This window comes from Pinus tabuliformis, chromosome 8 (assembly GCF_031772625.1).
Source record: "Pinus tabuliformis cultivar Carrire ecotype Pingquan chromosome 8, CPIR1, whole genome shotgun sequence".
Classification (NCBI taxonomy): Eukaryota; Viridiplantae; Streptophyta; class Pinopsida; order Pinales; family Pinaceae; genus Pinus; species Pinus tabuliformis.
The window spans coordinates 530,986,245-531,010,078 of NC_142294.1; positions in this window are offsets into that span (position 1 = coordinate 530,986,245).

The following is a 23,834-nucleotide window of genomic DNA, read 5'->3' on the forward strand; positions in this document are numbered from 1 at the left end:
GATCACATACCTTGGCTTCTTCTGTGCCCTAGGAAGACATCTGTTTATCATCCTTGCTTGCCATTTGTTTCCCAGGACTGGTGTCTCCCTGTTTATTTCCCGCTCCCTCCCTTGCCCAACTTCATTCCCTGTATTTCCTAATATCACATTCCTGTAGGAGGGGATCTCTCCCCTCCCCTGTCGTTCTCCCATTACTTCTCTCAGTCCGTCTCCCCCTTCTATTCTTCTTCTTTCTTTCCTTAAAGCTCCGCTCCTACCCGGCCGCGATCTCTCCGGTCGCCTGGTCTCCTTCTTCCGCCGCGGTCTGCTACTGCTCCGCTGAGATCCTGCTCCTTTGAAACCCTACCTTCTGCCCTCGATCGAATCCGCTCCCGCTCCCGAAACCCTCATCCTCTTCTAGTTCATAATATTCATTAAGGATCTCCCTTTTCAAATATCATACCAAGAAATCATTTTTTGACCCCCATGAGGATAGATATTCCAAATGGGGTTTGAGTGAAAATTTGAAATAATGCACATTTTCCCATGACAAGTGCTTTCTCGGTTTTCTTTGATGGACACTCGTTTGGAATAAAAAATGCCTCTCACCCATATTTCATCGACCTTGGGAGACCCTCCTTTTCATCTTCATCGGGTTCTACCAAGAAAGGAGGTAGAAAGCACATATCAAATCTTGTACAAAGGAGGACTGCCAAATTAGTATAACACTTTGGCGGATCTGTTACATGGTCTATAAAGTGTTCAATATGCATCTGAAACATAAGGATTTGGTGTCATAAATCTCACATCCATGATTATCGAACTCAATCTTTAAACCAAAGAGAAACCCTCCATGGCCGTGGTCATCGAATGAGCTAGAATCAAAATCACGAACATAAATGGAAACATACTCTAGCGATTGAAGAAAATAGCCAGCCACCACACACAGAGGAGCCGTACCACCATTTACCAATCCATGGCGAGAGCACTGTGGTTGTGGAAAAAAAGTTGGGCATGACGGTGGCAACCCTTTGTTGGCAAATCTAATGCATTTCTCTCAAGACATCTAGATCCCAGTTTCGACTTGCCACACCTTCATTTTTTAGCCAAACTATGTTCCTCCTCAACCATACCTCAAAGGTCCCCACTATCGCTTGCATCGAGATAATAGAAGAACCAATCTCCATTGTTTGGCCCTTCCCAAATAGTGTAAGCCAACTCATGGCAAGTGGCGACATCCGAGCAAGAGAAGCGTAGCGAACAAACCCTAGAATCAATCACGTAGACCATTTTTTTTGGAGTGTTTTTTCTCCTCTGAACTTCATAAGCAGGGTACAATTATCATAGGATATTAAACCAATTTCACTTTAGAAAAATCAAATTCTCCCTATTAACTTTTTGGAGAGTCACATCTAATATATGGATAGATCCATTATTCATAATGTTATGACAATTAACCATAATGATACAAAATCACAAAAATCATCTGTATGCCCCACTTTACATGTGTTAAAATTATGGTAGGAATCTTAAAGTCATAGAGAAAGGGGGCTTGACTTTCGAACATAATTTTTGTCTCATGGATTATGTTTTCCCATTTTGAAGCACTTGATAATCCATGCCCACCCTTAATAAAATTAGAATTAACACGATTATTTTCCAATTGAAATAACACTTACAATGAATTATGTAACTCCAATTTCATAGTGATCTCATATGATATTTTTTGCATCAAATAATTTATAAAAATTAAGGTTTTTTGTTTTGCTCATATTTTAGTCGATAAATGGCAAGTAGTCATGTTGTCACGAGTAATTAGATGTCTTTGCTTTCCTAGATGGTTCAAATCATCTTAATTGATACATAGGTGATGATGTAGAGCAGTGCAACACAGAGTCATTGATGCAGAGTCATTCAACAAATCCATCCAATATCTTCCTACAACGTTTTAAATAGGTCAAATCTATATAACTCTTTTAATATATTTAGCTATTTTAAATTAAAAACTCTACCCAAAGGCCCTTGTTTTGGTGGCCAGGTCGAATATGGGGGCTTTGCTTGGTTTTCCGGCCAGGTCGAATTTGGAGGTTTTTGCTGGGTTTTTTGGCCAGGTCGAATTTGGAGGTATTTACTTGGGTTTCCTTCCAGAACAAAAATCATGGCGTACATTAAGTACATTTAAGCTGCATTAAATGTAAAATTTCCTACCTGCATTTTCCATTCCCACAATTTTTTTCATGCCTTTATTTTCCATCTCGCGATTGTTTTCTTCTTGGCCAACTATCAATATTCATTTCACCTCCATTAGTTTGAAAGATGGCCTCCAAAATCTACACACGAAGAGCATGTTGTATGACCCAAAAAAAGTGGAGGAATAAGAGTTTCAATAAAAGGAAGAAGAATAATTTCAAAGAAAGGAGTTGTTGTAACACACCTCTTGGAACTGGAGAAATGACTGATAGGGGAACCTGTCTCTCTAAGTGAGGATGGGTTCTATGACTCACATTATTTAAGTTTGGTTTTTGGTTGGATTGAATTATGGAGATTTGAATGATGAAAATTTTTGTTCTAGATCAGAAAACATATCTTACATCATATTTTAAATTTGCAAGGTCGAGCATTTTTTCTCAAAGTATTTTAAGGGAAGCGGAAAACATATCCTTGGCAACCACCGGACAACAATTGTCTAGGTAGTAGTAGAGGGGTTGCAGTTCATATACAGGTTAAACTGCGAGCTGTAATGGATATTTCGGAGAGTTAAATTCAAGTTTGGTTGTCAACATACCTAGTTCTGAGATCTGGAGTACTAATTTATATTTACCACATAACAAAATTAGATGTCAAGTGTACTTTACATGGAGATATTTTGACATTCCAGCTCTGTAAAGGGACTAGAAATTTGACTATTTTCTTTGACACCCTTGTTGCTGATAGTGTGGTGCATCTTTGTTTACTCTATTCACCTATCCACTTAGAGGTTTGTGACTATAAGCATTGTTTCTACCCTTTTTGTTGAATCTATTCATGCATCTAATGAAGCTCCTCAAATTCTTCCTATTCTTTGCAAGCGATGAATGATTTAGTATAAGTTACCACATGTAGAATATATATATATATATATATTTCACAATCAATGACTCTAACATTGATCATAGTATTTATCTTACTTTATAGAAAAAGGAATTTTGCAATTGAGGTTATTTACAACTAATCGAATCTAAACATATCTAGCCTAGGCAAACACTACGCATGTGCAAAATTCACTTGATCAACATACAAAACCATTATAACATGTTGTTGTAATGCATACACTACGAGATTGCATATGTTAACCCAAAATTTCATCATGGATACAACCCCTTGTGGCCTCTCTATGTGGACTTCTTAGATAAGGAGCAATAATAACCATGCCCTATTAATCCATATGTTCGTTGTAATGTAGAGGAGATTTAAACTTGTAGATCCACTAATTATATTAATTAGTTGTATATACATAAATATATATATATATATATACATAAATTTATGGTCTGGTCCTTACGTATGATACCATCGGTTGTCATGTTCTAATAGATAGCATGTTTCAAAGTAAATTCTATAGCATCTAGGTATATGAAAATCAACAGTGGTGCATTAAACCTTAAGCAATGAAAACCTAAGATTTATTTGCATACAAAATAAACCATTAGAGGTAATTTCAGTAACAACAATTATCTCCTCTACAACATTCCAGTGTTCCTCATAATAGCACACAATGCAACCAGGGAATAAGCATGATTTAATAGACTAAAGTGTTATGTAGGTGTTATCCCAAATCCCTTAAAGCACCATACCATCTTTGTAACTTTAAGCTCTAAGTGTAAAATGGAATATAGTTTGTTAGGTCCCTATAATACTAGTGTAGCCCCCTATTGTTATTGTTGTTCTCATGTTGCCCCCTTATTGTTATTGTTGTGCCCCATAGAAGCCCACTATTATTATTATTGTGCCCTTACATTATTATTGTTATGTAGGCTCTGATTATATTATGACCCCTTAGACTTCTATATATATCAAGGAGGTCTTATCATATGTACAAACCAATAATTGTTCATTTATGTGATGTAAAGGAGGTTTCCCTATCAAAGAGGGCATTTCTCAAGTCGTTGATCTATATTTTATTCTTTTTTGTGAGATGGTTTATAACATTTGGTATCAGAGTTTTGGATTCTAGGGTTTCGCTTCTTCAAACAGGCCATCTTGGAATTTTCACTATAATTTTTTTCTACAAGGTTTCAGAAGTTGATATTGCAACCACATGGACATGAAATCTTGATAAAGTTCATGCACAAATTTCATATCTTGTTTCATTATAGTTTATGAGATATGATCCGAGGAAGTTGGGGTTTTGTAGGGTCCAGAATTCAGTCTAAAACAGGTGACCTAGGGAAATTCATCATAAATTTCTCTACAATTATTGGACTTGAATTTCACAAAAACCGACTGAAATTTCAAGGACTGTAGTTTTTCTTGTATCATTTTCAAGTTCGAAGGTTGTAACAGTGACACATGGAATTACCTACAAGTTCAATATACTGAACCCGTCCATAATCAGGTCATCATGGGATATTGGGCATAACTTTATCTTGAATAACCCAATGTCAGTATGACTTATGGAATTGGAAAGAAGACTCAAAAGGAAATCACGGGAAGAAATTTCAGACCTTGTAGAGCCGAAATTACAGAGATACAATAGTTTCAATATAGAGCTCCTAGAAAGCAAGAAAATTGTGTGTATTTTTTAAAATTTTGCATAAATTTGGTTTAAAAAACCAATTTGAAGTGATTCAAAGGGCATAGTGAATCATATGTATCGTTGTTTGATTCAAAAAATACTCAAAGAAAAAAAATGGACACACCTAGTAAGAAACCAGAAAGCTCGACTATGACACATAAATAAGAGGAAGAAATTCAACATGATGTATCAAAATTACAAGACCAAGTGCAACAAATTTCTCTCTCTTAAAGAGTAACCAAAAATGAAATGGAAGTGATGATGAATTTTAAGATGGATAGTTTATACATAAAAATAAAAGGGGACATGGAAGGTTTGAAGGATGGTTTAAAAGAAGATGTGGAAGCAATGATGAATGTCAAGATGGAAGAATTGAAAAAGTTACTGCAAGAAAGGCTTCCCAATGGTGATAAGATAATCCATGAAAATCATGACGAGAACAAAAAGAATATGAATTATGATTTCAAAGGCTCCAACGTTTGGTTAAATACAAACCACATTCGAATTATCAATATGATTTGATGGTAAGGTTCCGGTAACATAGATACTACAGATGGAGCAATATTTTGATCTCTATGATGTGCAACACACACGAAAGGTACACATTGCATCCTTATATTTAGAACCCAATGAGTTTGTATGGAATTGATGGATTTTTTCTTGTAAACCCCTTGTCACTTGGTCATTTTTTACAGTGGAATGATAACACATTATGAAGATACAAAGAGAAACACCTTCTTTATCCAATTGATAAATCTCAAACAAAAGGGTTCAATGACAGAGCACATTGAGGACTTCCAAAAATTAAATATCAGGGTAACTAATATTCTATAGGACCATAGGATTATGTTTTCATAGGGACTCTAAAGGATAACATCCAACAAGAAGTTTTCCTTTGGGAACCTGATTCATTGGAGAAGGCATTATAGGTGGCAAGAAAAGTTGAAAGAAAAATTATGGAAACAAGGAAGTGTACCACTCTCAACTATAAAAATGGAAGTTTTTTTGCTCCTAGCATTCCACAACCTACAAGGTTGACACCACAACAATTGGAGGAAAAATTAGCAAAAGGGCTTTGTTATAGTTGTGATAGAAAATACACTAAAGGTCATAAGTGTCCTGAGAAGAAATCATTTTACATAAATTGTGATGAGGAGGAAGGAAAGGAACAAGAAACATCAAAAGAGGATGATATACACCAGGAACCAACCCCTGAGAAAGAAGAAATGAATTTGACCATATCTTGTAATGCATTAGCGGGAACTACCACTCCTAAAACTCTTAAGGCAGAAGGATATATCGAGAAGAAAAAGGTAATAGTGTTGATTGATTCGAGTAGTGCCCATATTTTTATTCATTGTAAGATAACCAAGGAATTGAATTGTTTTCTATATCCAACACCAGAGTGTCAAGTGATGGTTGCAAATGGAGGAACTATAAATTGCTCTATAAAGTGCCATAGTATCAACTTAACCATGGGGGAATATGTATTGAATAGTCCAATGCTTTCCATACCAATGGGCGGTGTTGATGTTGTCCTAGGAGTCTAATGGTTACAATCTTTGGGGACAATAACTTTTAATTATCAAGAACTTTTCTTGAATTGTTTTTGGGAAGGAGAGGAAGTTAAATTAAGGGGTATCACAGGGAAAACAAGAAAGATAATCAACTCTAATAGCATGACAAAGATTATGAAGAAATAACAACAAGGCGTAATTGCACAATTATGCTCACTAGATGTTCAAAAAACAAAATCATCTGTTTGTCCAAATCTCCAAAAGGTTTTGGACAATCATTCCAAGGTAGTTGAGACTACCCATGGCCTCCCACCTATTCGTGATCATGAGCATGCTATTCATTTGATTCTAGGAAATGTTCCTCCAAACATCAAGCCTTACAGATATCCCTATGTCCAAAAGAGTGAAATTAAACATATGGTTGCAAAAATGCTAGAGGTTGGTATAATTCAACCTAGTCAAAGTTCTTTCTCTGCTCCAGTAGTATTGGTGCAAGAAAAGGATGGATCATGGCGTATGTGTCCAGATTATAGGGAGCTCAACAAGCTCACTATTAAAGATAAATTCCCCATTCTTGTTATTAATGAATTGTTGGATGAATTACATGGAGCAATTTACTTCATCAAGCTGAATCTTCGTTCAGGATATCATCAAATTAGAATGAAGGTTGAAGACATTTTGAAAACAAGAGAGCGACTATGGCCTAAGAGGTTTAGAATAACAGTGGGGCCTAGAGACAGGCTGTCTGAGTGGCTGACTTGTCTCCTGAGGGTTCTGTTGATGATGTTGTATGAATGTGTGTGATATTTCGTTGATTCCGCTGCCTTAAGGTCACATATGAGGTCGAATTTGATCATAGTAGCCTCTCATCTCATGTTTACCCTAGTTAGCATGGTTACTTGGGTGGATGTGGGAGGAGGTGTTACATTTACATTAAAAAATTAAGTGGATAGAAAAAATAAACAAAATGCATAAATGTGTTTTTAAATTTCTCAGAAAAAAATAAAAAATAAAAAATAATAATAATAATAATAATTTCGAAAAATCCATAATCAATATTTTCTAAATTTTTATATTAAAATAAAAATCCCAAATTTTTATATAAAAAAACGAAAACACGTTTCCCAATTAAATTAATTAAAAAAAAGAGACATAAAAATAACTTTCAAAAACAAAACAAAATAAAATGAATAAAAACACAAAAAAAACATTTTTAAAAACTAAATTGAAAACATTTTTTTTAACTAAAATTAAAAATTAAAAGAAATTAAAGAAAACATTAAAAAAATTTAAAAAATATAAATTACATAATAATAATAATAATAATAATAATAATAATAATAATAATAATAAACTATTTATAAAAAAATAATGAAAGAAAACATTAAAGCTATTAAAATTTTTATGTATTTTGGGGACGGGCATTGTGTGACCCCTCCACCTACATTCCCATTCCTTCTGTCATGTTTATCCACACAACCACTATCTAATTGGCCATGGGCCACCTCAACAACAACATGGTGGTGGAGTCTGCGTGGATGGGAAAGATGGAAGGGTGTCCACCTTTGGTGGGGTGACCTACAAGTGACATGGTGGTGGAGCTTGTTTGGATCGATGTAATGAGAGGATGGGAGCTTGGAGGTTTGGGTTTTGCTCACAAAACAAACGAATTTTTAATAGTTTTAATGATCTGTTTCATTTGCTTTTTTCAACACTTCTTAATTTTTTTAATTATTTTTTCCCTTTTTAATTTTATTTAATATATATATATATATATATTTATTTATTTATTTTGGATTTCTTTTAATGTTTTGTTTTATTTTTTAATATTAGTTAATTATTTTTTAAATAATTTTAAGTATTTGTAGCTAATTTTTAGTTTTTATTTTTAGCATCCATATTTCTTTCCCTTTTTGGTTTTTTTAAATTGTATTTTTCATTTTTGGGGTTATTTTTGTTTTTAATTTATTCATTTTCAAATTTTTCAATTGTTTTTGTTGGAAAATTTGAATTGGAGGTTTTTATATTTTAAATGTGTTTTAAAAAAGTTGTAATTTTTTTCCTTTCAGATTTAAAGCTTTTGTGAGATGACCAATTTTGATTTGATACTTATGGATCCATCATAGTATGTCAAGTTATGTTTGAATTACACTTTCTTTAGTTTTCAAGGTGAATTCAATGAATAGACATGTGGTATTGCCATGGGTTCCCCTCTCTCCCCAGTTGTGACAAACCTTTTCATGGAAGACTTCAAGACCTAGGCTTTAGCCTCTGCTCCTTTCCATCTGAATTTATGGAAATAATTTGTCGATGATACTTTTATTATATGACTCCATCATCCGGATAAATTAGATGTATTCAAGTAGCATTTAAATGATCATTCAAACTTTATCAAGTTTCCTATGGAGTTCGAGAGTAATGGGAGCCTGTCATTCCTTGATGTTCTTATCTCCAAGAATGTTGTTCCTTCCATCTCGCACCAAGTGTTCCATAAAAAGATGCACGTGGAGCAATACCTTCATGTTAAGTCCCATCATCATCCAACCCACAAATTCATTGTGTTAAACACCTTGGCCACCTGGGCATCAAGGATTTCTAATGAAAGCTACATTAATGAGGAAAAATCCCACCTCATTTATGTCTTTGTGAAAAATGTCTATAAGAAAAACCAAGGCATCAAGGCATTCCAAAAATCTAGCTAGTGTCTTAGATAAAAGAGAGACCTTGTTGATCCTATCACCAATGTTCAACTTTCCTTTATACACGGAACCATAGATATAATTGCTCGCATATTAAGGAAGAATCAAGTTCCTACTTCTTTCAAGCCATTAAGCAACATTAGTGGTATCTTGAAATCTTTCAAGGATCCTGTTGACCTTTCAAACATGAAAGGGGTATACTTAATGTCGTTCTCTTGAGGGGCTCCCTATGTTGGCGAGTCAGGAAGATTTGTTACGCAAAGGATTCTAGAGCATGTGGAAGACATTAAACATGGTAGGTATCATTCCTCAGCTCTAGCTGAGCATGATGAGAAAACCAAATGACATATTCGCATTGAAGACTACATGATCCTATAAAAAAATGGGCACTATCATCATAGGAAATTCATAGAATCCATTGAAATTGAAAAACACTCGGGAAATCTGAATAGAGATGATGGTTGGAAGATTAGTAAGAACTTGGTTCCCACCCATTTTTTTAGATTTGAACAATGTAAACTTTGAAATGGGAATTGACATTGTTACCCATTTCGTAGAAATAACAAAAAAGTGACCCGATTTTGAAAAGGGGCGATGCAGAACACACATATTTTTTTTAGAGCATAGTTTTTTGCACTTTAAATTTTTTTATGTACATTACGTTTTAGAATGCTAGTGATTTGCATGTTAATTTAAAAAAGTGGTGATTCTGCATGAGGCCCTTTTTTAAAAGACCTATTTTTTGACTTTAAATTTTCTAATGTATGAAATGTAAATAATTATTTTCTAAATTTAACAATTTTTGAAGTGGTCTTCTTCTTCATATTTTCTTGTTTTTTTTTTTAGTGAGGTTTTTATTGTTTTTCATATTTAAAGAAGAAGGTCGATATTTTGAAGTTTCGATATTCTACATATTTATACATTGTTAATTAATTTTTCAATGCACATGAAATAATTGTCTCTAAAAAACAATAATTTTTAACAATTGACATAAAAATAACCATTTTCAACATAAATATAACTAAAAAATTACACATTTTGATAATATTTTGTAATCTTTTGCTAGAAATGACATGCTAAAATCACAATTTTTATAGGAAAATTTTAACTAAAAATGGTTAAATAATAGTTTTTTTTTATGAATTTCATGTCAAAAACATAATAATAATCACTGTTTTTTTTTTAAATAATGATTAACATAAAAATTAATGCGAAAATCACATAATAGAAATATTGAACACATAACAACGTTAATTGAATGCTTATTCTTCTCATCAAATCTCAAAGTCAAAACATTACAAGTATAACTAATTAATAGTTACAAAAAATGAGTTTGATTTCCAAGCATAACTTAAATTTAATCAACAATATCACGTAATCCAAACTCTTCATCCTCTAGAGTTTCATCATTGTCTTCTTCCACAATATTTTCTGCTTCATTTTGTTCATTTTCCTCTTCTAATGGATCTTTGATGTCTGCTAATCTCCCAATGTATGCCTTTCCAATCATTCCATGTAATGGTGGTTGACATTCATTTGCCTTTTTTGCCACACGTGATTCACTAAAGTCCCCTTTCTTTAACCCAATTTCTTGCATTGCATCTGGAAGAAATTGAAGAGCATTAATTATTTTCTAAGAGCTTGATAAGTATAAGGGTCACTATTATAGTCAATGTTTAGAATATTGAAACCATGGGGAATATCTGCAATAACTAGGACATAATCCCTTTTAGTTATGAGTTTAGCAATGTCTTCACAGTCTCCTTGTATTACTTGATATTGAATAGTGTCAAACCCATTCCAAATGAAATGAGTAAGAGTTGGATCAAGTTCAACATTCCTAAGGCGTTGTTTCTTCAGTCTTTTGATCTTAATTTTTTTAATAAAGGCTCTGAAACTATCTGATGCTCCATTTGCATCCTTTCTCATCTTTATAAAATAAACAAATATATGTGTAAGTTATAAAATAAAAATAGTATATAGATGAATAAAAATGAATGTATAAATCAACATACCTTTTTAAATGCAAGATAATAATAATAATGAATAATAATAATAATAATAATAATAATAATAATAATAATAATAATAATAATTATTAATGTTGATGTAAAACGTGAATCTGGATAGTTGCATACAACTTCATCCCAACCATCTTCATTCAACAATTTAACCATTTGTTCTTGTATTTTCATGTAAACTTTGTGACTGCATAGATAAAGTAAAAAACATTAATATAATGATATGTATAACAAATAATACCAAGAACAATATGTTATATTTAAAAGAAAATTATAATCTAGAAAATGATTCAACAAATTTACTTTTGAAATTCCTCAAACACTCCCTCCAATGATAATTACCCTGACCTCACATGAGATAATATTGCTTTGACAGGTTTTTCATCCTTCACTCCTTGCAATGCTCTCCAATGTGTCATAGTTATATCTTCTGGAAGCTACTTCATTTCAGGACTTGATTTATTGTTGCTACATATCAATGGTTTAGACCTTTTGACCTTTTGGTTTTTAATGCCAATGTTCTCCCACATGCTAAAAATCTCATTAATCAATTCCCATATCTCTCCAGTTCTAAATTCCAACTGGAAAATGTTGTCAATACCTCTAAATAAATCAATATTTACTTTGTTGCCTTTTGAACTGATTTTCTTCTCAATTTGATAGCCTATTTCCATACAACATTCCTTTCAGAAATCTACACTAACATTTATCTTATCTCCGCCACATTTTTCTTCAAATTCACTATGAATAAATCTAACCCTTTGGATAAAAGTCATAGATATCCTATATTCATTATCTAAATTATGATCCCATGCCACTAACTTTGCTTTTGTATCTGATAAACCAGCATAAATGGTACATTTCATTGTTTCAAAATGTGGGTTTTGGAATATTCCTCCATCAAATGTCTTTGAGCTTCTACAGAATAGTTCCCCCAAGCACATAACAATTGTATTCAAAACATTTTGACTTATCAAATGCTTCTTTGTTGGGAACTTGAATTGGATCAACAAGAAGCACATAATTAACCACTTGAGCATATGGATTGTACCTCATCAATGTCTTCAAGTTCTGAACATGCAGGTGGTATGGCTTTCTGATTTGATATTTACATTGTCCTTCACTTGCCTTATAGATTTGTCTCACATTAAGCTGAAATGTACGACCACCCTCAATTAAGTTTCTCTTTATCAAGTTTTCTCAAATGGCATTTTGTTTTGTTTTAGTAATGCCATCCTCTAAATCAACTCTTGGTGTGATATGGATTTAAATAGGAACGCAACAGATTACAGAGATAACCATATACACAAAAATGCAGTGGAAATAATACTTCATTTCATTAATGGAAAATACTGAAATATGCTTACAACCAGAAATGGAAATAAACCAACTAGGGCGATGGTAGCTTATCTCTGAGAAGAGATGTGGTGGCTACATGCCTCTGTACTATTTTGAACTGTGTTACAATGAGGCTTGAAGGCCTATTTATTGTTTAGAAACAATGGAAAATCCTTCACATCCTGAAACCTAACCCTAGAAGATGAAACGCCAAATTGTGGGCCCCGTTTGGGTAAATTGGTACATCAATTTCCCTGGGTCGTAACTTTGGCATACGATCTTCGTTTGACGCGTACGATAGCTCGTTAGAAAGATCTATCCGAGTACTACCACTTTGGGAGGCAACATCGGCCCATGGACCCATGTTGCCCCAGATTCCCCAAAAAACGTCGTTTAGGGCCTCAAAATGGCTCCGGAAGTTCAGGACCCGAAAAACTGCAAAAAATAGTAAACTGTGCTACAATTTAGGAAACTGAAAAAGCTGAAAGAGACAGTTGTCGGGGTCCAAATGGGATAGGTGGGTGGCCACCAACATCCACCTGGATCATTCCTCCCCCCTTAGGAAGCAATGGTCCCCATTGCGTTGAGTTCCTCCCTGAGATGAGGAAGCTTCTGCTAAGCTGGTTCTCTGGTGAGCTGTTCTGCAATCTCTGATGTGTCCAGAAATGGTGGGAAGCATGGTCGACGACGGTCCACATTGAACACTCGGTGCAAGCGAAGGAATGGAGGAATGATGTGCTTCAAAGCATTGTTTCCCGTAGCGTTGGTACTGATGTAAGGACCATGACGGAGTAGTCTGAGTTTCTGATGGGTTCTGGTAAGGTGTTCTCTCTGCATATGCAACCAGACTTTGTCGCCCACATGAAGCTTGTGTGGTACCCCTGTGCGTGAGAAGTTGTTCCTGTGTTCTGTCATGACCGTATTCCTTTGCTGTTGCTGCTGCGTAGAGGAACCCTTTGCAGGGGTCATGGATGTAGCAACAATCTTCCCCTTACTTTGGGAGTGGACCAGACAGATGAATTTCCTGGTCTGTGATATGAGCTTGCTGCCTTTCTTGGTAGTGATCAAAGATGTGGCGGTAGGTGGGGCTATCTCTGGTATCCTGTATAATGAATTATTCAAAGAAATAATGACAACACGAGGCCTGGACTCATACACAGCATGTCGCCTCCACAAGTATGGTTGGCATAATAATACATCACAAACATCCAGAGGTGTAACATCACACAAAACCTCGTCTGTGAAGGGCTTGATGCTGTAGGGAAGGCGGCACTACTGGCAAACTTTGAGATCTCGTCCTTCATGAAGCCACCCGATACTGTACAGCTGTGGGTGTGGTGTAGTCAGTAGGCCCAACCGCTTCACGACCTCTGCTAAAACAAGGTTCTTTTGGCTGCCATTGTTGACAATGAATTGTAGCGGCGAACCCTTCACCCACATCTGTGAGTGGAAAAGACGCTCCCCTTCCTCTGGATTTTCGGGCTCATATTTCTGGATCTTGGCGGTGGCAACAGTGGCGCTGGGATCTGCATCAATGATCTGCTTCCCTTTGCCATTCCCCTTGTCGGGTTCTGGCTCAGGGTCAGAACATGCATCTGATTCAGAAGCCTTCAACTCAGCCACCAGCGACTGCTTGGTCCGACACTCACTTTTGTTATGAGTGGGACTCTTGTGGAACTCACACCACTTTCCTGTGTCCTTATTCGACTTCGTGGTGTTGTTATTTTCTTGCGGCTTCGACGGGTTTTCTTGGGTCACCCCACCTTGGCTTTGTCCTTTGGGCTTCGGATTTGCAGATCCAAAGTCTCGCTTCTTCTGTTTGAACTTTTGTTCGATTTTGACAGCGTATCTATATGCTGTGCCGAGTGAGGAGATGTTCAAGAACACCATCTCTTCCTGGATGTATCTGTGCAGGCAGCCACGATATTTGAGTACCAGATGCAGCTCAGAATCTTTGATACCCAACTGTGTGCGAAGGGTATGAAAAATTTTTGTGAACTCCGACACATCTTGGTCTCGTCCCTGCCGCAATGTGGTCCATTTGATGTATTTGTCCTCATAGCTTCCGACAGGGTAGTACTGCTCCTTGATGGCATCCCAGAAGTCATTCCAAGTGGGTGCGGCTGAAAATAGTGAGCCTGTACTTTCATCCTTCTGCTCGCAGTAGGTTTCCCACTAGTCCTTGACGTGCGGGGCTACTTTGAGAAGAGCGAAAACAATCTTTTCCCGACTTGAAAATTCATGAACAGAAAAATACCCATCTAGCAGATTTAACCATTTATCTACAACATCTGCATCTATTTTGCCTTCGAAGATGGGGATTTCAAAATTAACTTGTACCTTAAACGGCGTGGCGTTTCCAGAGTCACTGTTGGAAGCCGATGCGTCACCTCTGGGTAGCCGCTGAAGGATCTGCGCAAAGCTATCCATCATCGCGTTCCTTTGCCGCTCGAGCGCTTCTTCGAGCAAGATTTTGATAGGATCTCCTGCCCCCTCATCTTTCTTCTCATCCGCCCTGGGAGGTCGTCGGGATTTGCGAGGCTGGTGTTGCAAAGGTTCGGCCAGTTCAAGCCCTAACTCCTTATATCCCGACCTCGTTGGGGACATGCAAAGAAAAACAGAGAAAAAGCAGACCGCTCTGATACCACTGATCCGGATTTAAACAGGAACGCAACAGATTACAGAGATAACCGTATACACAAAGATGCAGCGGAAATAATACTTCATTTCATTAATGGAAAATACTGAAATATGCTTACAACCAGAAATGGAAATAAACCAGCTAGGGCGATGGTAGCTTATCTCTGAGAAGAGATGTGGTGGCTACATGCCTCTGTACTGTTCTGAACTATGTTACAAAGAGGCTCGAAGGCCTATTTATTGTTGAGAAACAATGGAAAACCCTTCACATCCCGAAACCTAACCCTAGAAGATGAAACGCCAAATTGTGGGCCCCGTTTGGGTAAATTGATACATCAATTTCCCGGGGTCGTAACTTTGGCATACGATCTTCATTTGACGCGTACAATAGCTCGTTAGAAAGATGTATCTGAGTACTACCGCTTTGGAAGGCAACATCGGTCCACGGAACCATGTTGCCCTAGATTCCCAAAAAAACGTCGTTTAGGGCCTCAAAACAGCTTCGGAAGTTCAGGACCCGAAAAACTACTAAAAATAGTAAACTGTGCTACAATTTAGGAAACTGAAAAAGCTGAAAGAGACAGTTGTGGGGGTCCAAATGGGATAGGTGGGTGGCCACCAACATCCACCTGGATCATGGTGTAATGATTTCTTTTCTTTCTTTTGAAGTTTCAATAGGATCATCATTGTTGGTAATGACTACTTGAGAATGTTCAACTTTACTTTTCTTCGTCATAACATTCTCATCATTGACTAGAACACATTTATTCTTGGGCATTATTACTTTTGGTATTTTACGTCTCTTTTCCTTTCTAACATCAGTTCCAATGTCATCCTCAGTAACGAAAACATATTCTTCAGTGTCAGTTTCAACTTCCTCGTCTTCAAAAGTAACTTGTCTACCTTTGCTAGATTTATCCACTAGAGGCATTTTTTCTGATCCCTTGGATGTAGTTTTGTAGCATCATGAATTACTACCTTTTGCTTGTTTTCCTATCTTGTACTGACACTAATTGAAAAATGCTGACAACTTTCATAATATCATGCTCTATGAAATGAATGCCTCCTAACATAATTGAAACACTTTCAACAAAATTATGCCAAACAAAATATCATATGTCAATAAAAACAAAGTTATAAAAATATAACGAGATAGTTACAAGAACGCAAAACACAAATATAAATATCAATACTTACAATATTTTGTGTCATGTCATTTACGATTTGCTTACACAACTTTGTAGATACCTCTCTCGTGCCATACACTGAATATAATAAATGATATTTAATCCTTTCATGTGACTTGGGCGATTTTGTAAGTATGTAAACAAATTCATTATCCGGTAGCGAACACATGTCTATGACCTTTCTCATCACCTCATAAATTCCATTATCGTTAGTTATATCAACATATATATGTTTGCACATCTTGGCTTTATCTTTCTTTCACATACCAGACATTTGTTGGAAGTTTCACTTCTTTTGATTTCTTTCAGTATGAAATCTTCTTATCGTTTGAGGCACTTGAAAGATTTGTAGCTATCAGCTCAAGTTTGGTTCGTTCAACAGTGTTTTTTGAAAATCCACCTTTAATAGTCTTTGGTCCGGAAAGATTCACAAAAGCCTTCTTTGATGCCATTTTCCTGAAAAAAAATAGATATATAAATCAGTGAATTATAAAAAAAATATAGCTTAAATTAACAAACAAAATGATAAATGATAATTAAATTTGTAAAACATAATAATTAAAAAAAAAAAAAAAATTAAAATACAACACCCTGTCGCCCCACCCCGGAAATCATCCAACCACCCAGGCTGATAGTTGGGCCCAGCTCCCCTACCCCAACCTGGTGGCCCAACAACTGCCCCCTACCCATCCCCAGCCCTGCTCGGCCCCCAACCCACCCTGAAAACCCAACGGCCCACTGCCCTAGCCAACCGTTGGATCACCGAGGTGGGGCGGGGGGGCTAGCGCCCGGCCCCCTGCCCCACCCTGGTGGCCCAACTGCTGACCGAGGTGGTGGGCCATTGGGCCATTGCGGTAGGGCGAAAGGCTGGGTGCCAACCCCCCTGCCCCACCCCAATGGCCCAACAACCCGCCACCCCAGCCGGCCGTTGGGCCACCAGGTTGGGGCGGAGTGCTGGGTATCCGACCCCCGCTGTAAGGTCCTCGGGCGCACACACAGTTGGGCGCCAGGAAAACGTGGACGTGCGGGTGAGTCGGGCCGCACGACGGGTGAGCGCAGGCACGATGGGCGAGCGCGGGTACACGGGCGAGTCGGGCTGCACGCGGGCGGGCGCGGGGCGAGTTAGGCGGGCGCGTGCGCGCGGCAAGTTAGGCTGCACGCAGGCGGGCACACGGGCACGTGGCGAGTCAGCGCACACGACAATGCGACGAAAGCAGAAGTTATATGCGACGATAGGGAAAACGATGGAGACTTATACCCAACGAAGCGTGGAGGACTTAGATGGAGGCCGACTCATGTTGGAGGGCTGGCCGACATGTGCAAGGGCATTTCAAAGGGTGTGTAAGCTACGTTTGGGTGGTCTGCCTGGTGAGCCACCACCCACACTAAAACACATATATATTGGAGTGTTTTGGAGGATCATTTCATCAACTCATTCGAACTTGGATAATTCGCATAAGGTGCAGATTTAGGAGTGCACATAAGGACTTGGAGGAGCGCATAACTCATGCGCTTAAGTTGGGTTGTGCAATATCGTAAAACGCACTTGGTGGAAGTCGAAGTTGTAGGAAAGTGTGCCATGGGTTGTTTGAAGAGTTGTTTTGTGTAAGACTTGAGGAGGGAGTCTTGGTGGCTCGGGTGAGCACCCTCCCACCGTGCAAGGTATGCACAAAGGTTGTAAAGGCAGTTTTGCCTCCATTGTAAAATTGGCTAAGTATAGACTTGGATTTTGCCAAGGATACTTGTGAAGCTTGTATTATTGAAGAAAGATTGATTAATACATATTGTTGGGCAGACTCATTGTTCAGGGAGTTGCCCCTCCCTTTATACTGTGCAATTGTGTTCTTGTTATAATTGTTGTTGATAATGAATGAGTATGGGTGTTCATTAGTATAAAGGTTATGCATAATAATACTTGGTTGCGAAACACAAACTAAGTAAGAGAAAGTGAATTAGGCATAGTCCATGAACATTAGTATTGGTAAAAATAAAGTGTTCGGTGGTGCCGCACCTCACCAAGAGCAGTTGAAAGACTACCGCAGGCCTGTGGGCGTGACAATTGGTATCAGAGCTAATCTGAAGACTTGGAGGAGTCTTGCAGGAAGCTGGGTGAAGCAAGTGTGGAAAAACTTGGAAGTTGAAGGCAGTGAAGCAGGTACTTGCAGGTGAAAGAGGTTGGTGAACACTTCCTGATAAGTGTTGCATCAAGGACTTGGGTTGCAGGCATCTTGGTGAAGCTGTTGGATGGTCGAAACTAGATTGCAAAAGAGGAAGAAGTTGTTAGAGATGGTAGCTGAATCTCAGGTTGGGTCTATTCATCATGTGCAGGATGCTACTATCACACTTATGGAAAAGGTGTTGTTGAGGATGGAGGTTATGGAAACTTCCTGGGATAAGAAGATGGACTTGTTCGCTAAGGAGCAAGAGGCCAATTCAAAGATGAAGGAAGAGTTTGATGAACTTCGTACACAACACGAGCACATTGATCTTATGTGTACACAACTTGAAGTAAGGGTCAAGGAGGTTGAAGAAGCAAGGGACCAGGGTCTTGCAGAGATCATGGACTTGAAGAAATCTCTTGATGAAGCCAGAGATGAGATCGCGGTGTTGAAGAAGGCCGTGAGGCATAACTCAGGTGGAGGAGTGCCTCATGTGAAAGTCAAGGAACCAGAATATTATGATGGTCCAAGGAGTGCAAAGACTCTTGGAAAATTTCTATGGGACATGGAGCAATACTTGGAATGGTTGGGTCTATCTGATGATGAGACAAAGGTCAAGGTAGCTGCTCAGTTCTTAACAAAGGATTCTAAGATGCGGTGGTGAAGGAGGATGGATCAGATTTCTAATGGCAGTTCTGGTGACATTACTTCGTGGGATGACATGAAGAAAGCTTTGCAGACCCATTTCAATCCTCAGGATGAAACATGGGAAGCAAGGATGAAGATTAAGTTCATAAAGCAGATCGGGAACCTATAGACATATCAGCGGGAGTTTGCAAGTGCAGTTCTGGAACTTCCTGACATCGCGGAGAGGGACAAGGTGTTCAACTTCATTATTGGGTTGAAGCCTTGGGCACACAATGAAGTGAAGAGGCAGAGGATTAGAACACTTGAGGAAGCTTTTGTTGTTGTTGACAGGTTGGTGGAGCATTATGATGAGACTTCTGATGATAGGAAGAAGAAGTCCGATAAACCGAAGGAGAAGAAGAAGGATGATGCTTCAAAATCGAATGATGATTCGAAGATGAAGAAAGCCTTGAAGTGTTGGATATGTGCTAGACCACACACGGTGAAGAATTGTCCTTCTAGACCAAAGGTGGCTGCTATTGCACAATCTGATGCAAAGAATGAAGGTGCTTCTGTGGGGATGATGCAGATACTTGGTGCTTCTGCTACTACAGAGGTGGTCTCTCGAAGAGATCCTGAGAGGAACAGGTTGGAGTATGTTCGAATGAAGGTTGGAGGTGCTGATGTACTCACTATGGTGGATAGTGGGGCCTCTCACAACTTCATGGGTGAAGATACTACGAGAAGAATTGGGCTGAGATTTGTACCGGCAAAGGCACAGATGAAGACAATCAATTCTCCTCCTATTGAAGTTCCTGGTATAGTTCAAAAGGGTGGACACTACACTTGGTGAATGGACCGGGAAGGTGGACTTCACTATAGTGCGGATGGATGACTATGAGGCTGTATTGGGGATGGAATTCATGAAACAATTTGATGCTATGATTGTTCCACATTTGAGGAAGCTCTACATTTATGATGGAAGGGAGGATGTACCAATTGGTGTGCCAACCATTGGAGTAACAAGGCCTGATTGTAAATTGGGATTGATGCAAATGGAGGACGAGAAGAGAATGGGAGACATGAGTAAGCGGTTGTCTATTGTTGAGGCAAAGCTTACCGAGCAGTCATTGGTCATCAGGTCACTTTCAGATAGCATCTTGGACTTGTCAAGAAGGCTAGAGTTGGTTGAAGATGATGATGATGATGAGGAGGTGTATGTGAGGCTGGATGTCCAGAGGGAAGACCGGGTTGCTTATCTACAAAGGATGGAGATTGAGGATCCTGACAGATGGATTGAGTTGATTAGTGAAGGAGAGCCTTCAGGATCTAGTCCCTCTACATCTTCTTAGATGGATGAGAAGATGGGGCTCATTGTTAGTTGCTCATGGCAGTGAGTCCTTAAAACATATTGAGCAGGTATGACTGATGGTGCAAGGATGGCTTGGCATCAAGCATCATGACATGTTGCAGATGAGATGGATGGAGTTTCCATGGACCTGAGCATGGTTTACACTTATGGAGATAGATTCTTGATGAGTCAAGAATGTGGCAGGTTGTTTTGAGAAACAATTGATGGTGATGGAAGAATGTGCATTCTTATGGTTTGGGCGTATGGTTGGATTAGCTACCCAACTAGCTTGAGTCATGAGGGGATCCAGTGTACAGGATGATGTTGCTATTGGGATGAGATGTGGACACATGATAGACATGTGTTAGCTCTTGTTGAAGTATCATGACAAGAGGCTCACATGATGACACATGATGAGGTTGACGCGGGATGTTGCAGTGGAGATTGTGACAAAGGGGTCAATGATCATGGATCGAGATGATATCTGATACATGACATACCGTTGAGGTGTATACCTTGGTATGGAGAACTTGGTGACAGTTGGTTACTAAGGTGAGACATGATGGAGATGGAGTTCTACATATGTTGCAGGGATGTTTGCCATATGTGGAGGAGTTGACATCATGGATAGTGATGATCTTGGTGGATGGCTACCGGGATGGCATGTTGTCGAGGACGACAACGATTTTAGGTGGAGGAGGATGTAAGGTCCTCGGGCGCACACACGGTTGGGCGTCGGGCGAATGCAGGCACGCGGGCGAGTCGGGCCACACGACGGGCGAGCGCGGGCACAATGGGCGAGCGCGGGTACACGGGCGAGTCGGGCTGCACACGGGCGAGCGCGCGGGCGCAGGGCGAGTTAGGCTGCACACGGGCGGGTGCGTGGCGAGTTAGGCTGCACGCGGGCGGGCGTGTGGGCGCGTCAACGCACACGACAATGCGACGAAAGCAGAAGTTATATGCGACGATAGGGAAAACGATGGAGACTTATACCCAACGAAGCGTGGAGGAGTTAGATGGAGGCCAACTCGTGTTGGAGGGTTGGATGACATGTGCAAGGGCATTTCAAAGGGTGTGTAAGCTACGTTTGGGTGGTCGGCCGGGTGAGCCACCACCCACACTAAAATGCATATATATTGGAGCGTTTTGGAGGATCATTTCATCAACTCATTTGAACTTGGATAACTCGCATAAGGTGCAGATTTAGGAGTGCGCATAAGGACTTGGAGGAGAGCATAACTCATGTGCTTAAGTTGGGTTGTGCACTATCGTAAAACGCACTTGGTGGAAGTCAAAGTTGTAGGCAAGTGTGTCGTGGGTTGTTTGAAGAGATGTTTTGTGCAAGACTTGAGGAGGGAGTCTTGACAGCTCGGGTGAGCACCCTCCCACCGTGCAAGGTATGCACATAGGTTGTAAAGGCAGTTTTGCCTCCATTGTAAAATTGGCTAAGTATAGATTTGGATTTTGCCAAGGATACTTGTGAAGCTTGTATTATTGAAGAAAGATTGATTAATACATATTGTTGGGCAGACTCATTGTTCAGGGAGTTTCCCCTCCCTTTATACTGTGCAATTGTGTTCATGTTATAATTGCTGTTGATAATAAATAAGTATGGGTGTTCATTAGTATAAAGGTTATGCATAATAATACTTGGTTGCGAAATACAAACTAAGTAAGAGAAAGTGAATTAGGCGTAGTCCATGAACATTAGTATTGGTAAAAAGAAAGTGTTCGGTGGTGCCGGACCTCGCCAAGAGCGGTTGAAAGACTACCGCAGGCCTGGGAGCGTGACACCCTACCTCTCACCCACGGGCCCATTGGGTCATTGGGAGCATGATCAAGCCCACCACACCCACTGCGGAGTAGTGGGTAAATCTATCCCACAAAAAATTTAATTTCTAAAAAAAAAATCATTAAACTTATTTAATTTTAAAATTTGCACAACATAAAAATTAACTAACTTTTCAAATGTGATAATCCTCTGTTGAATATGTTGTTGATAGTAATGTAGCTGCTTCACAAATTCACTTCAAGTTTTTTAACGAACCTCAGAAAACGTTGATGTGATGTAAGGAATAGTGATAATGAAATTTATTATATAGGGGGGATTATAGAGTTGTTTTACCGTACGGTTAATGTGGGATTAATTTTCTTTTATAAATTTTAACATGTAAATTTTGTTATGGTGATATAGGAAATTCTGATAAAGAGAACATTATGAAATTGTTTTACAGCACGATGAATGTGAGATTAATTTGTTTTAGAAGGTATAATAAAAATTAAAAAAAAAAAAAAAATCAATTGTCTAGTAAATATTATATAGTTTAAGTAATAAATTAATTTAGGTAAAAGATTTAGTTTACAATTTTAATTTAAAAGATTTTTTCATAAGAATATTCTAGTTAAAAAATTTCAATAAATTGTAGAAGAAAATAATGGAGGGAAATACATGAAACAAAATTTTTGGAGGGAAAACTTTTGGTGAAATTTTTTTGAGGGAAATTTTCATTCTTTAACCTATATATTGTCATTAGGAGAGTCTTCATTTGTATCATTCAACCTCTTCTATTTGAAAGGCATGGATTCTTCTGATAGTGAAGTTTCGCTTTATGAAGCATCAACATCTTCATCACGTAACAACTCTATTCATATTGATGAATATAACAAAAATTCTTCCACTATGAATAGAGAGTCAATTCTTCCACCTAGTCCTAATCCTAAGGATTATGAGAGAAACACTGATGAAATATGGGGATGAATAATTTCAAATAAATAAAGAGTCATGGTTTCCACTTAGTCCTAATCCTATGGATTATGAGAGCAATAATGATGAAGAATTTCAAAAGAATGGAGTGTCACGGTGTCCACTTAGTCCTAATCCTATGGACTATGAGAGCAGCAGTGATGAAGAGCATGATGACGAATTTCAAAAGAATGGAGTGTCACGGTGTCCACTTAGTCCTAATCCTATGGACTATGAGAGCAACAGTGATGAAGAGCATGATGATGAATTTCAAAAGAATGGAGTGTCACAATGTCCACTTAGTCCTAATCCTATGGAATATGAGAGCAACAGTGATGAAGAGCATGATGAAGAATTTCAAAAGAATGGAGTGTCACAGTGTCCACCTAGTCCTAATCATGTGGACTATGAGAGTAGTAGTGATGAAGAGCATGATGAAGAATTTCAACTGAATAGAGTGTCACAGTGTCCACTTAGTCCTAATCCTATGGACTATGAAAGCAACAGTGATGAAGAACATGATGAAGAATTTCAAAAGAATGAAGTGTCACGGTGTCCACTTAGTCCTAATCCTATGGACTATGAGAGCAGTAGTGATGAAGAGCATGATGAAGAATTTCAAATGAATAGAGTGTCACAGTGTCCACTTAGTCCTAATCCTATGGACTATGAAAGCAGCAATGATGAAGAACATGATGAAGAATTTCAAATGAATAGAATGTCACGGTGTCCACTTAGTCCTAATCCTATGGACTATGAGAGCAACAGTGATGAAGAACATGATGAAGATTTTCAAATA